This window comes from Columba livia, chromosome 19, assembly GCF_036013475.1.
Source record: "Columba livia isolate bColLiv1 breed racing homer chromosome 19, bColLiv1.pat.W.v2, whole genome shotgun sequence".
NCBI lineage: Eukaryota > Metazoa > Chordata > Aves > Columbiformes > Columbidae > Columba > Columba livia.
Window position 1 is genome coordinate 8,292,961 of NC_088620.1, and position 12,027 is coordinate 8,304,987.

The following is a 12,027-nucleotide window of genomic DNA, read 5'->3' on the forward strand; positions in this document are numbered from 1 at the left end:
GAGCTTTTTCCAATACGTGGCAGATAAAACTAACACCAGAGGCAATGTAGGCCCACTGATGAACGAGGTGGGTGCCCTGGTGAAAGAAGATACAGAGAAGGCAGAGTTACTGAATGCCTTCTTTGTTCCACTTAAATTTGAGAAGAAGCTTCTTCATGGTGAGGGTGGCAGAGCCTGGCCCAGGCTGCCCAGGGAGGTTGTGGAGTCTCCTACTCTGGAGACATTCAAACCCACCTGGACACCTTCCTGTGTAACCTCATCTGGGTGTTCCTGCTCCGGCGGGGGGATTGGACTGCATGATCTTTCGAGGTCCCTTCCAATCCCTGACATTCTGTGGTTCTGTGAACTTTAACTGTTTTCTTAGGCTTACAGGTGCGGACAATGGAATAAAGTGTTTTGCAAACGTACATGAAAGGACTAGTGAAGTAAAAGACAGCAAATGGTTCATTGAACCATCTTTTCCTGAGTCCTCTTGAGATTTTGTTGGAAAAATGCATTACAATTCCCATTCGGTTTTTGGCCTTGAGTACATTTTAATTAAATTTCACAGGAGTATGTAATTTGGGGAGAGCTTGTGTAGGCTGGTACCAAGACCATCTTGAGAATAATCTGAGAAGAATTACACACAAAAATTGGAGGCTGACTGGGGCTGTACTCAATAACCCCCTTGCACTGCAGATGAGTGGAGAGGTCAGAACAAGATTGACATCTAAGAAACCAGCAATCAAAAAGGATCTGATGCCTTTACCAGGGATTACTCAACATTTCTAACCGTCTCTACAACAGCCTTGTTTTTTCTCTTAGGACATGACTGCTATGAAACACAGCCTCTCAAAAAATTAACACAGAAACAGGGAATTGGATGTTCATGAACAGATGACAGAGATGCGCTGAAAGTTTTGATATCAGTGTTTTTTTGAACGCTTCTGTTACTGGTTGGAGAAGAGGGATCTGTCTGTTGGAAAGATAGTTTGTAAAAGCTTCTGGGGTGTTTTGGGTTGTTTTTTTCTCTCTTGATTTTTTTCACCAGCAACTCTTTAGCAATGACTGAAATTTGTGCCATGTGCTGAGGAAGGGGGCTTGGCGTGAGTTCAGTGATATTATTAGGCACAAGAGAAAACACACATGGTGTTGATGTTACTTATAAAAGCCATAGCAAAGAAAATGTGAGTGGTTCAGTTGAGCAAAAGACCTCTACTTTTTATGGTCTCTAAAAATAATGATTCTGAAATGGTGATTTTAGTCTTTCAGGGTCAGGAATTCTCCCAGCCTTTTCTAAATGTGTAGGATGGGCCAAATCTCCCTGGCCGTGCTGTTCTTGTGAGGCAGCAAGTGGAAAAAATTCTGAAAGTGATGTGTGAGTCCACAGAGCCTGGGAAAGGCCAACTGGGAGGAGAAGACACCTCCAGAACAGAACATGATCACAAGGGCCCAGGCAATCAATTTTTATCCTTATGAGCATCCTTGTTCCTGGGTAGGATCCCTTTACTTTCCTACCAGGCTGACCTCATAGCCCCTTGAAATCGGTGAGTAGTGTTTTGTGTTCCCATTGTCTTCAGAGGTCTTTGGGCAGGTCTTGCTTTCTAAATCACCAAATAGAAGAGTGTTTTCATCCTTAATCCTAGAAAATAAACCTGAAAATTAATTTCCCTCTTGTACCCTTCTCCTGCAAAGAAACCCAAGGGAAAAGCAAACCAGTAGTGGGCTGGGGTGTAGGCAAGGGGCAGGCAGATCTTTAGTATGGGGTAGGAGGGAGATCAGTGTTAATGAGAATCCTTTAGCTGTGATCATTTCTTTTTGTCACAAGCCTGAGGTTCAAGGGCAGTCGGAGATAACAAACAAAAAGGTCCTAGATGAGCACTCTGTGTGTTATGGATACTTCTGAGACAGCAAGCACAGAGAATCCATTGACTGAGAAGCCAGGAGCCTCACAAAAGTAGTTGGGTTATCTTTACACACACAGCCACCTAATCTCTTTTTATCAGATCTGAGAAGAAAGGGAATCCCTCTGGTGTCATTCTCTTCTGGTTTTTATCTCTCTTTTCACAAAGAATCAGGCTAGGAGTCTGCTCACTAGCCTTTTCTCTTGATTTCTCTATTCTTTTCCCTACAGCTCTTGATAGAACAGAAGTGCAAAAAGATGTGAAGGATATCACAAGCTTGGAAATAGGGAGATCTGCCAGATCCTCAGCATGTGGAAATCTGAATATTTTCAGTTGATTCCAGTGGAGTGGGGTTGATTTATACTAACTGTGCATCAGACCCATTATGTTCATAAGATTTTCTGGAACTGAAATCCTGCTTGAAATTCTTCTGATTTTATTTAAGTTTGCTACTCTTCATAATGTTAAAATAATGGGTATGAGAGGATTAAAACTCCTGATAATGTACTATGCCGATGCTGTAAGGAAAATATTCTGCTTTCTGAGTCATTTGCCCTGAGATGACTTTTTTTTTAATGGTTCAGGGGTTTCCTTCTTTAGCCATAAATTGCATGCAATTCTTTTTGTGTGTGTATGACAGCGTGTATGTGAGCATGTGTGTGCCTTTCAGAAGGGAAGCCAAAGAGAGAGGCTGTTCCTTTAAAGCAAAACTGAAAAAAATGCCTTCAGGCATCCTATTACAGTGGAATGAGCCAAGGATCGGGATTTGCAGCTCAGCTATATAAACCCAGCAGAATCTGGCTGATCTGGCCAGTTTGCTTTACTGTCAAACGTCTCTGCCTTTCACGCGCTTACAGGCAAAATTAGACAAAGCAACTTCTCTGAGTTTTGACAGGACGGCAAACAAAGTCCGAAGCGGAGAGCGGACTTGAGCGTCGTATTTATTTCATGGAGACTGCTCCCAGTGGGATCTGGTCTGTCAGGCTGTAAGGTAAGTCTGCTTCCTTCCCAAATTAAAAAATCAGCAGCTCTTCTGCCTCACAAGTTTGCAATGACTTGGTGTTCTGTCCTGACCCTTGTTGTTACAACTGTCAGTCTGAATAGTCACAGCTCTTACTAGGGGATATTTTTGAACCGGAGACTGCCTGTCTTTAGTTTGTGTTCTATTTGTCTAATAATAATGTAAGAAATGTCTCAATGACATCAATCTGATTAATGAATGAATAAAGGATGAGTGAGTTGAATGCTGGACATCTACAGAAATATAGACAGAAACCTAAGTGACAGGAGGGCAGAAAATCAGATTTGGGATTTCCCATTCCCTACTGAAGTCATATAACTCTTTCCCCCATCCTCACCTCAGGTACCAGTGTAAATCCACTTGCAGCTCTTAAACCTTCCAGGCGACTCCTCTTCCTACACTGTTGTGTACGATTTGAAAACAATCAGGCCCTTTTCCTTTTTAATTTGCTGTCTGCACAGTTAATTTGCACTGAGCCCTTTGTCACCTTCCTCCCCACCCCCTGGGCTCCACTTTCTTTTAGAAGTATGGAAACGTCTGCCTGCAGCGGGGAGCAAAAGACAAAGGAAGATTCCACCGATACCTTATTACCAATACTTAAATTGGGTGGGTTCTGTGAAATGGGAGGGTGAAATTCTCCATCAGCATGGAAAACTAGAGATACTTGATTTTCAGTGTGTTTTACTACTTGCTCCCTCGTGCACTGAGATTTTCTGCATGACTGTGTTCTGCACTTCCCAGTTAGGCTCAAATTGGTTTAAAACAGAGAAGCCGACTGGGAGAAGGTGATTGCACTTAGCTTCATTTAGGAGTTAAGCCCACTTACTCCCAACTTCATGTTCATGTTTCCTTTGCGGAGTTTTCCCTGCCTGATTTGCTCTCTGGTTATTAGGAGATAAAGTTTTTAGCAGTTTTTGTGAACTTCTGAGAAGTCTGTCACACTATCCAGGAGAAAGATATGTTCAGCTTGAAATGATGGTGACATGTTTTCTTGCACACTGGACTTTTTTTAAAATTAAAAAGCATAATGAAGATATTTATCAAGTTTTTCTTCATGAAAAGATAGAAACTAATGAGATGCATCCAATTGTATGGCATGAGTAAAAGTCTTACTCCCATATTATTTTTTAAATCATATTAAATAATAAGAATTCATTTTACACACTTCCTGATTAATGTTATGCATAGCTTTTGTTTTATTATGCTGGGCTTGTGCATTTGCCTTTTAAAGCTGTGAAGTCTGAAGGCTGCTGTATCAGAGCACAAGCTGGATAGTGGGTGCTAGCGGCAGTCCTGTGAGTTCTAGGAAGTCTTCCAGGAAAGTGTTATGATGTCTTTGGGGTTTTATTCTCACTGCTATTGGGGGCTGAGGAGACAATGTTTGATCGAGTTGAAGTGTTTAGCCCAAGAAAGAGAATCGGTGTGTCTGCAGTTCACCTTTCCTGGTGGTGAAGCTGGAAAGTGCCAGGAAGGGTTATTGGGGGTTCCTTGCGCATCCCCTTTCGGCTGCATCCCTCTGCACTGTTGATCTGGGGAGGATTTGGTGATAAACAGCCGAGAAGGGGCACAGAGGCATGCTGAACAGGGGCTGTGTGCCCCACTGGCTCTGACCCTGTCACAGGCACTATCCTCAGCAAATTATTAGCTTCCCATATTTTTTGCTCATTAATTTTAGCCTCTGGCTCCTTTCTGCCCAGAGAAAATTCATTGCAAGTTCCAGTCCTGAATTCTATAACTACAGTTAATTTATCAGTGTTTCCAAAGTTGTAGAAGAGCCAAAGGATCTATTGAAAAGTATACAGCCTGTGGATGAAAATGTCACGTCTCATTTGGGGACAAAGTTGATAACTGTGCTGAAGAAATCTCATCCAGGTACATTGTGCTGAGAGGCATATGAGAACCAACAAGATTTAATTCTCCTGTTGAAATAACAATGCTAGAACTTACTTGGAATATCCATAAAGTGAGGCTAGAAGGTGCTTCACAAAATTCTGAATAACTGTGTTAGTTGGAAGCTTTTGTTAATAAAAATCTATTCTTTTTTAATTCCCAGTTCCTTAAGACTGGATCAAGTCTTGTCAGTATTCACTTAAATATCAAGTTGCTAGAAGAATATTTCTAAAGATATTTGAAGTTCAGATCAGGTGGTTTATTTTCCATGTCACTGCTTTTTATAAAATATCTAAAAAAAGCTAAAGACTATTAAGGTATGAAGATGTTCTGCCTTGCTGTAAAGAGACTGTCAAAGTGTGCTCTTGAGTATTGTTTCACTTTTTGATAAGAAAATGGGATTAGATGGCAAAGCCTGTGCTTCTCAGGACTTTTCCACCCTTTTCAAGGGTGAAGCAGAATGGAGAAGCAAAATGTGCATTTGAAACAGGGATGTTGCTTTGGAGCTGGAGCTTTAACCGTTTCAGTCCTTCTGGTAAAACCATTTGAATTACTAGTCCTGCTTGTGCAATTCTCTGTGATTTACCTAGAACACCACCACAGTACATCTGTTCATTGTGGTTTGTAGGCTGTGTTTGGAGGTTTGTTAGTGGTGCTAAGTGGCAATGAAGTGTGCTGGGTTGTATGAGACTTGTCTGGTGTGAGTTGATGTCCTGCCTTGGCCAATCTAAGGGAGAAACAGTGTTCAGTTGGCTGTTTCCATTAGTGAACCTGGTATCTGTCTAGCTTGAACATTACATTTGGAAGCAAGTGTAAATGCAGAGGGTGGGATCTGCTTCATTATTAGCTGCACATTTACTTGTCCTACCTGCTTGGCATATATTGAAACATGAGAAATTCAGAGTGGTTAAAAATTACCCCAATGTGAAGCCTGTGATTTGATATATTCATCTTTGGACACATGCCATCAGAGTCTGCTAAGCTGAAGGGCCACTGACAGTTTTAAGGTCCAGTGTCTCATAAAGCTCTAGGCTTAGGAATGGATGATTTATGTCACTGGAAAGTTAGAAATCTCACCTTTCCAATAATAAAAAGGTATTTGTTTTGAACTGTGGCAGTATTGAGATACTGAGCTTTAAAATGGTGCTCAGATTTACCAACATGCACTTTTTCTGACTTAATTTCTGGTGTGAATTTAGCAAAACCTTTGCAAAGGCTGATCTCTGTTCTCAAAACCTGTGGTTATAAACTAAGGAAGTCTGCAACTACTGTGCAATGTAACAGCTCCCCTTAGCAGCTCTAAGGAAGCTGCTGATGTAACATTTCAGAACGATCTTTGTTACTGAACTGGGAAACTAAGGAAGATAGCGATCGGAGTGAATTGAGTTGAGTAAATATTTTATCGTCACCCAGGCTGAGAAGTATTCAAAATGAGTGCAAGCACTTGTAGGACTAATAACTACTAAGTTCTGGACAGGAAGCATCATAACTTGGGATCAAGAACTGAAAATGAGGTATGTGTACAGATCACTTACGAGTTTTTAAGGTGTAATTTAATTCATTAAACCACTTGATATCAAAGAGGACTTGCTGTCCATAGCTTGTATTGATTTTCTGTAGAAGTTCATTAGAACTTGATGATGTTACTAGTGCTACAGCATTTTAGGGCCTCATTGTTTCAGAAAGAGTGAATAGGCATAATAAGTGATGCTCTCTGCCACAAAGAATTTAGGATTGCTATTATTAGCTGTTCAGAAAAGTTCTTTGTGTAGTAAAGAGAAGGAAGAAGGCAATTCTTTCAGGAACGGGACTGCCGGAAAGAAGGAAAATTAACAACCCCAGGAGACAATCTTGAGCTGTCTCAGTTTCCACCGAGCTCTGGGGTTTATATAAGTGTGAAACGTCCCCTAACTCAATGCTTACTGTCCACTCATGCATTCGACGCTCTGTCCAGTCTGAGCTGAAGTTAAATGCCTTCCACATGTGAGAGAAGTTAAAACCTGGGCGTTTTTCCAGCTAGTGAAGTCTTTCAATGTATGATGTAACCAAACCTGGGGAGAAGGAGTCGGAATGGGATTCTGCCTGACAAGAGATCTCTTGATCCAGCAGGAAGTGTTCAGGTGTTGAAAGAGGGAATATAATAGGGATCCTTCTGCTAAAAGCACAAGGTTTGAATTACTTAGTGTCTCTTTTTATTATAACGTTTGCTGAAACAATATACATGCCTTTATAACTAGATATGGCCCTAATGGTAATATTTCACTGGATTTCTCTCTCTGTCATACTGTATATCCTGTTGCTGACAAATGACATAAACCCTATAGCTTCAGTGAGTATATCTGGATTTAGACTTATTTAAAACATTATAGGATATAACATATGTTAACCAGTAAGTCCTCATAAGCAAATGTGATATTTTGCTGCTCAGGTTGCGGAATCAATAAGAATAACTTTCCATTTATGCTATTGTTTGGCTTATGCATGAGTCAATCACAAAGTTAAATTCATCCTGAGTTGAACTTGTTGCAAGAAATTTCTCCAATTTCCCATCCTTAATTGTCTTGCCACTGTAGTTTCAATTAAACTAAGGTGGGATGTTGCCAAGTTTTCTGAACTTCCAACTGGGGACTCCCTGTGTACAAATAGCCTGTGGCATTTTGTATTCTTTGGGGAGCGGAGAACGATGTTGCCAAGTTTGCATTCAGTCATCCATCACTTATCAGCCTACTGGAGGTCCATTCTTCCCCAGCAATAGGGGAGCTCTGCTTCCCGCTTAGCAAGATTACTTACACAGAAACGCCTTCCCCATAACCACAACTGTGCAGGGAAGAGAAAGGAAGCTTTCTTCAAACTCTTGACAGAAATGATATTGTTTCATGCTTAGAAAATATATTCTTTCTAGTAATTGAGCAGAAAGTACAGGGTGGTAGAACAGAAATCTTTAATACAGATTTTAAAAACAATTGCTTGAATCACAGGCACAACAAAGGTCTATTGTAGCAGTCTGCCTCTTCCCCATGCCAGGCTGTGGCATTGACTGCATGGGCATAGATATCAGCCAAAATACTCAAAGGAGTCTGAAATCGGGTGCCTGCGGGAATTCCGCTGTAATGATTTTGCTTCAACTAATACTTGAGAATTTGTCTGTGCCTTATCCCAAGATGCACCAGAACATCGTAAGCTCATAAACCAAAAATTACAAAATGCAAATTTTCTTGTGGCATTATGACATTAGCAATAATATTAAGCTAAACTCTTGGTTCTTCTTTACATTTATGTTCTTTTACACTATGCTGGCAGCATTAAGCTAAAAAGGGATGTCAATATCTTCTTCTGAGTAGATATGAAAATTAAACAGTGAGATTGTTTCCTTGTGTGCTCGTAAGAACTGGCTAAATAGTTATTTCCACAATTAAGGAACTCCTGCTTGAGAGGACTTAAGAAAAAGATTTATTTTCCAAGAAAAGAGTTTGCTTTCCATTCCTAGGAAATTAAAAGAACTGAAAACAGATTTTTGTCAGCCAGTTTTGGGCTTGTCTTGAAGAGGGAATTCAGGGTTAGCAGGTAGGAGAGCCAACTGGGAGCTGAAGGCTTTTGACCACGGTGTTCTGCCTCTTGAGTCTGATGAAAAGCCTTTATCTGGATAGGAAAGGTTCCCTCTCAGTATGTTATACGCTTCAGTACAAGACTTGAGTGGTTATCTTCCTCCTTGGCCTGGTGTGATCTCGTTTTGTCCCAAGTCAGTTTGTTAGGCTTTCAAAAGGAGCTCAGTGTCTGCTTTGCACTGGTTCTTTGTTTTTACTGGTTCTTTGGGAAAATCAGCCCTTTTGGATATGCTGAATGCTCCTAAATAGTTTCTCTGTGCTCTGTGACAAAGGTCTATGCCAAGAAAGATATAAAGGTAGCCTGTGATGTGTAGGCAATCCATTCCTCTTAGTGAGACAGTGTAACACATTTTTTTCCTTTACTTGTGGCTTGTACTTCCCTTCTGCATTGCTTGTACTACAGTAATTCAAGTCTGACTCAGAATGAATGCTGCACACTGTAGACTACAAGTCAAATGAGAACAGGATGCATATTAAAGGAAAGATCTCAGATCATTTTTCTTATTGAAGTATTTTGGCAATGTAAATAGTTTCCAGGAAGAAATACCAGCATTTCCCATGGTGAGCAGTCCTTATGAATATCCTATCTATTTTTCCAGTTTGGTGGCCAAGTGAAGTGTTTATTGGAGGATATACCATCTACAAGCCAGGCAATTTATACTTCCACTGCCAAGTGTTAATTATGATGTACACTTATACACTTTACAGCTTAGCAAGTCAATCACAGTGACCCAGCAGCACAAGTGCTGCAGCTCCAGGTTTGATGGAAAGAGTGCAGGACCTAGAGAGAGTGCCATTCTCAAATGCATTAGACATTATTTATATTTTATTTGTCTTTCACAGGACATGATTTCATATACAGTTTATTTACCTTAGTAGTATACTGGGATTTGCCAGGGTTGCTGGCAGAAGCAAGGAAATATGGTTCACTACCAGCCAGCCCTGTGTGCCTGTCCCCACTGCTGCCCAGGCTGTCATGTCTCTTGGAACTTGGTGTCACTGCCCCATCTGCGCTCTCAGAAGCTCTGTTCTTCTGGTGTCATAATGCCTAGATTAATACAGTGTTTTCCAGGTTGTGGCCTTACTCTCTTTCCTACTATTCATGTCACTCAGAACACGTGCAGGAACGCTTAAAAGATGTCTTCTTTTTTGTTTTTTATTTGTATATACATAAAATTCACATAAAATTCCCTGGTGACAGAAGATACAGAGAAGGTAGAGTTACTGAACACCTTCTTTGTCTCTGTCCACTCCGCTGGGGGCTGTCCTGAGGAGCCCTGTACCACTGAGGCCCCAGAGGAAGGCAGGACAATGGAGGAGTTTGCCTGGGTTGATGAGGACTGGGTTAGGGAGCAGTTAGGCAATCTGGACATCCCTAAATCCATGGGTCTGGATGGGATGCATCCGTGGGTGCTGAGGGAGCTGGCTGAGGTCATTGATGGACCATTCTCCATCATCTTTGCCCAGTCTTGGGAAATGGGAGAGGTGCCCAAGGACTGGAGGAAAGCAAATGTCACTCTAGTCTTCAGAAACGGCAAGAAGGAGGACCCGGGTAACTATAGACCAGTGATTCTGTGATGTAAGAAAAGTGTAATTCCTATAAACAAAAATATCCCATACATATATACTATAACCTTATATCCTATTAATATGCCCTACTGCACTGACAAAAAGAGGCTGTAGTGTGAATAAAAATTGAGACTATGGTATCTAATTTCAGTGGTTACACCAGGGGAGAGAGCTTTTTTAGCTAACATGAGCAATTACTATTTCACTTTGATATGGGGTGTTGAATATGAACATAGTATACCTGCCTGACATTGTCTTAATTATATGGTAGAGAAATTTATTTTTGAAGAGGATGCCTTGGCCTGATCTGATGTGGTTTGTACTCATGTAGGTCAGCAGTCCTGTTCACGGAGTAACATGGTGATAAACCCAGTTTGACAGAGAGGCAATTAGAATCCACTGAGCGTTTTTCATGCGCAGAGTGGCACTTCATTGTCTGCATTATTCCTTCTCCACTTCACTCCAGCTTTTGTTTCTGAGGGGTTGGTTTTCTCCTACGCAGAATTCAGAGGCTGCCAGCCAAATTCTCATGTGACACAACTGCATTGATTTCACTGGAGATCTGTTGCTGGATAATTGAGCTCCACATCCCTTCTTTTATTCCATGGCTCAAATTGCTGTCAGCTCAGACTTTTGCACTGATGAGTCTCAAGTCACCATGGGTTAAGAGAACGAGGTCAGAGCGGTGCTGGTGGAGGTCTCTCAAGTCTCCCATTAGTGTAACAGTGCCCAATTTGTTGACATCTGAAACAGCAGCACAGATTTTTGTCCGCATTCAGTCACCATTGCCACTAATCACTTGCTCAGGGCTGTGTGTATGGCTGTATTTTCCATTACATTACATAAGCGCTTCTGCTTTACATCAGAGCAATGAGAAACATCCTCAGACTGGACTTTTTAGAAACAGTCTCCTCTCTTTTTTCCAAATGCCTTGCACTCAATTTGTTTTGTATATTGTCAATCTGATTTATATTTTCTCTTGCCAAGTTGTAGTTGATTTCACTCCATCTTCACTCCTCCTTGTATATTTTGTTCTAGTCAGAGTTTGCTGGGTTGCCAAAGACGCAAATTCTTGATGCTACCGCATCTGACAGAAGCAGGCCAAGCAGATAGCAAGCCTGGAGGCTGTTACTGGAAGTCAGGTTTCAAGGAAATCCTTCTGTGGTATTGTGAGTCAGAAAAATCTGCACATTCCTGCACATTTCAGCTGTTAGTACCAAGGACAGAGGAGCTCTGGCAGGGAAGAAAAGCTGACCAAATCAACTAAAGATTGGTTTAAAAGCAAAGAATTGTCTGGGGAAGGGTTTTGCATCCATTTCCCCAGCTTTTTTTAAGACAACAACAGAATTCTGCTGATGACGGGGCAAGTAATAATATTTCTGTTTGCCAAGAATAGTATAAGCATTTATGACTGAGACATTTTGAGAGATGTCATTTTCAGTGCTTGAATAAGTATATGGTTAAATCCAAGTAAAATTACAAACTGCGTGCAAATAATAACCACAAGGTATAATGGAAGTATCCTGCTGACCAGTATAATCTGTAGCAGTTCATACTTCTTAGACACTTCTTGTTATTCCAGACCAATACATGTGTAAATTATTTGTGTTCTTAGTTACAGCAAAGTCATTACAACGGAAGAATTTGACGTCAGCTACCTCCATGTGTGACATCCCTTGAGCTAAAATCAGTTTAAATATGGAAAAGTGTGATGCTGGTTGTATGGGATAGAATTTTGGCTAACCTTTTCTGATCCCCAGGAGAAGTTTACAAGCTGACATTTAATACCTCAGTTGTGAATCTGAGGGACAAATGAGCCTGTCCAGGCTCCATATCCCCAGAACTGGCTATTGCCTTGTTCTCAGAAACTTTTGCTCAATGTGAAAGCTGTGGAAAGAAAATTCCAAGGTCCTGAATGTTGGCTCTTCCCATCTCATCACAAAGCCATCTAGAACTTTATGAAATGGGCTGTGGAAAACCTATAGGTGGTTTTGGAAAAAAACACTGTGGAGAAGGGTCTGGAAATGAAGCAGAACTTTGCATGTGGAATGAATGTAAG

The 12,027-nt window shown here is 41.0% G+C and overlaps 1 protein-coding gene across 8 annotated transcripts in view; it reads left to right on the forward strand.

The window, feature by feature from the left end:
* The first annotated feature begins 2,622 nt into the window (after positions 1 to 2,622).
* Positions 2,623 to 12,027, forward strand: part of TNC (tenascin C) — a 68,379-nt gene continuing 58,974 nt past the window's right edge. For 2 of the 8 annotated variants that reach the window (XM_065035960.1, XM_021287406.2), the window contains exon 1: positions 2,631 to 2,874. The gene's annotated coding sequence lies outside the window, so the exon portion shown is untranslated. Of the gene's footprint in view, positions 2,875 to 12,027 lie in introns of all 8 variants that reach the window. The other 6 variants (XM_065035958.1, XM_065035959.1, XM_065035961.1 and 3 more) reach the window with 6 other exon arrangements.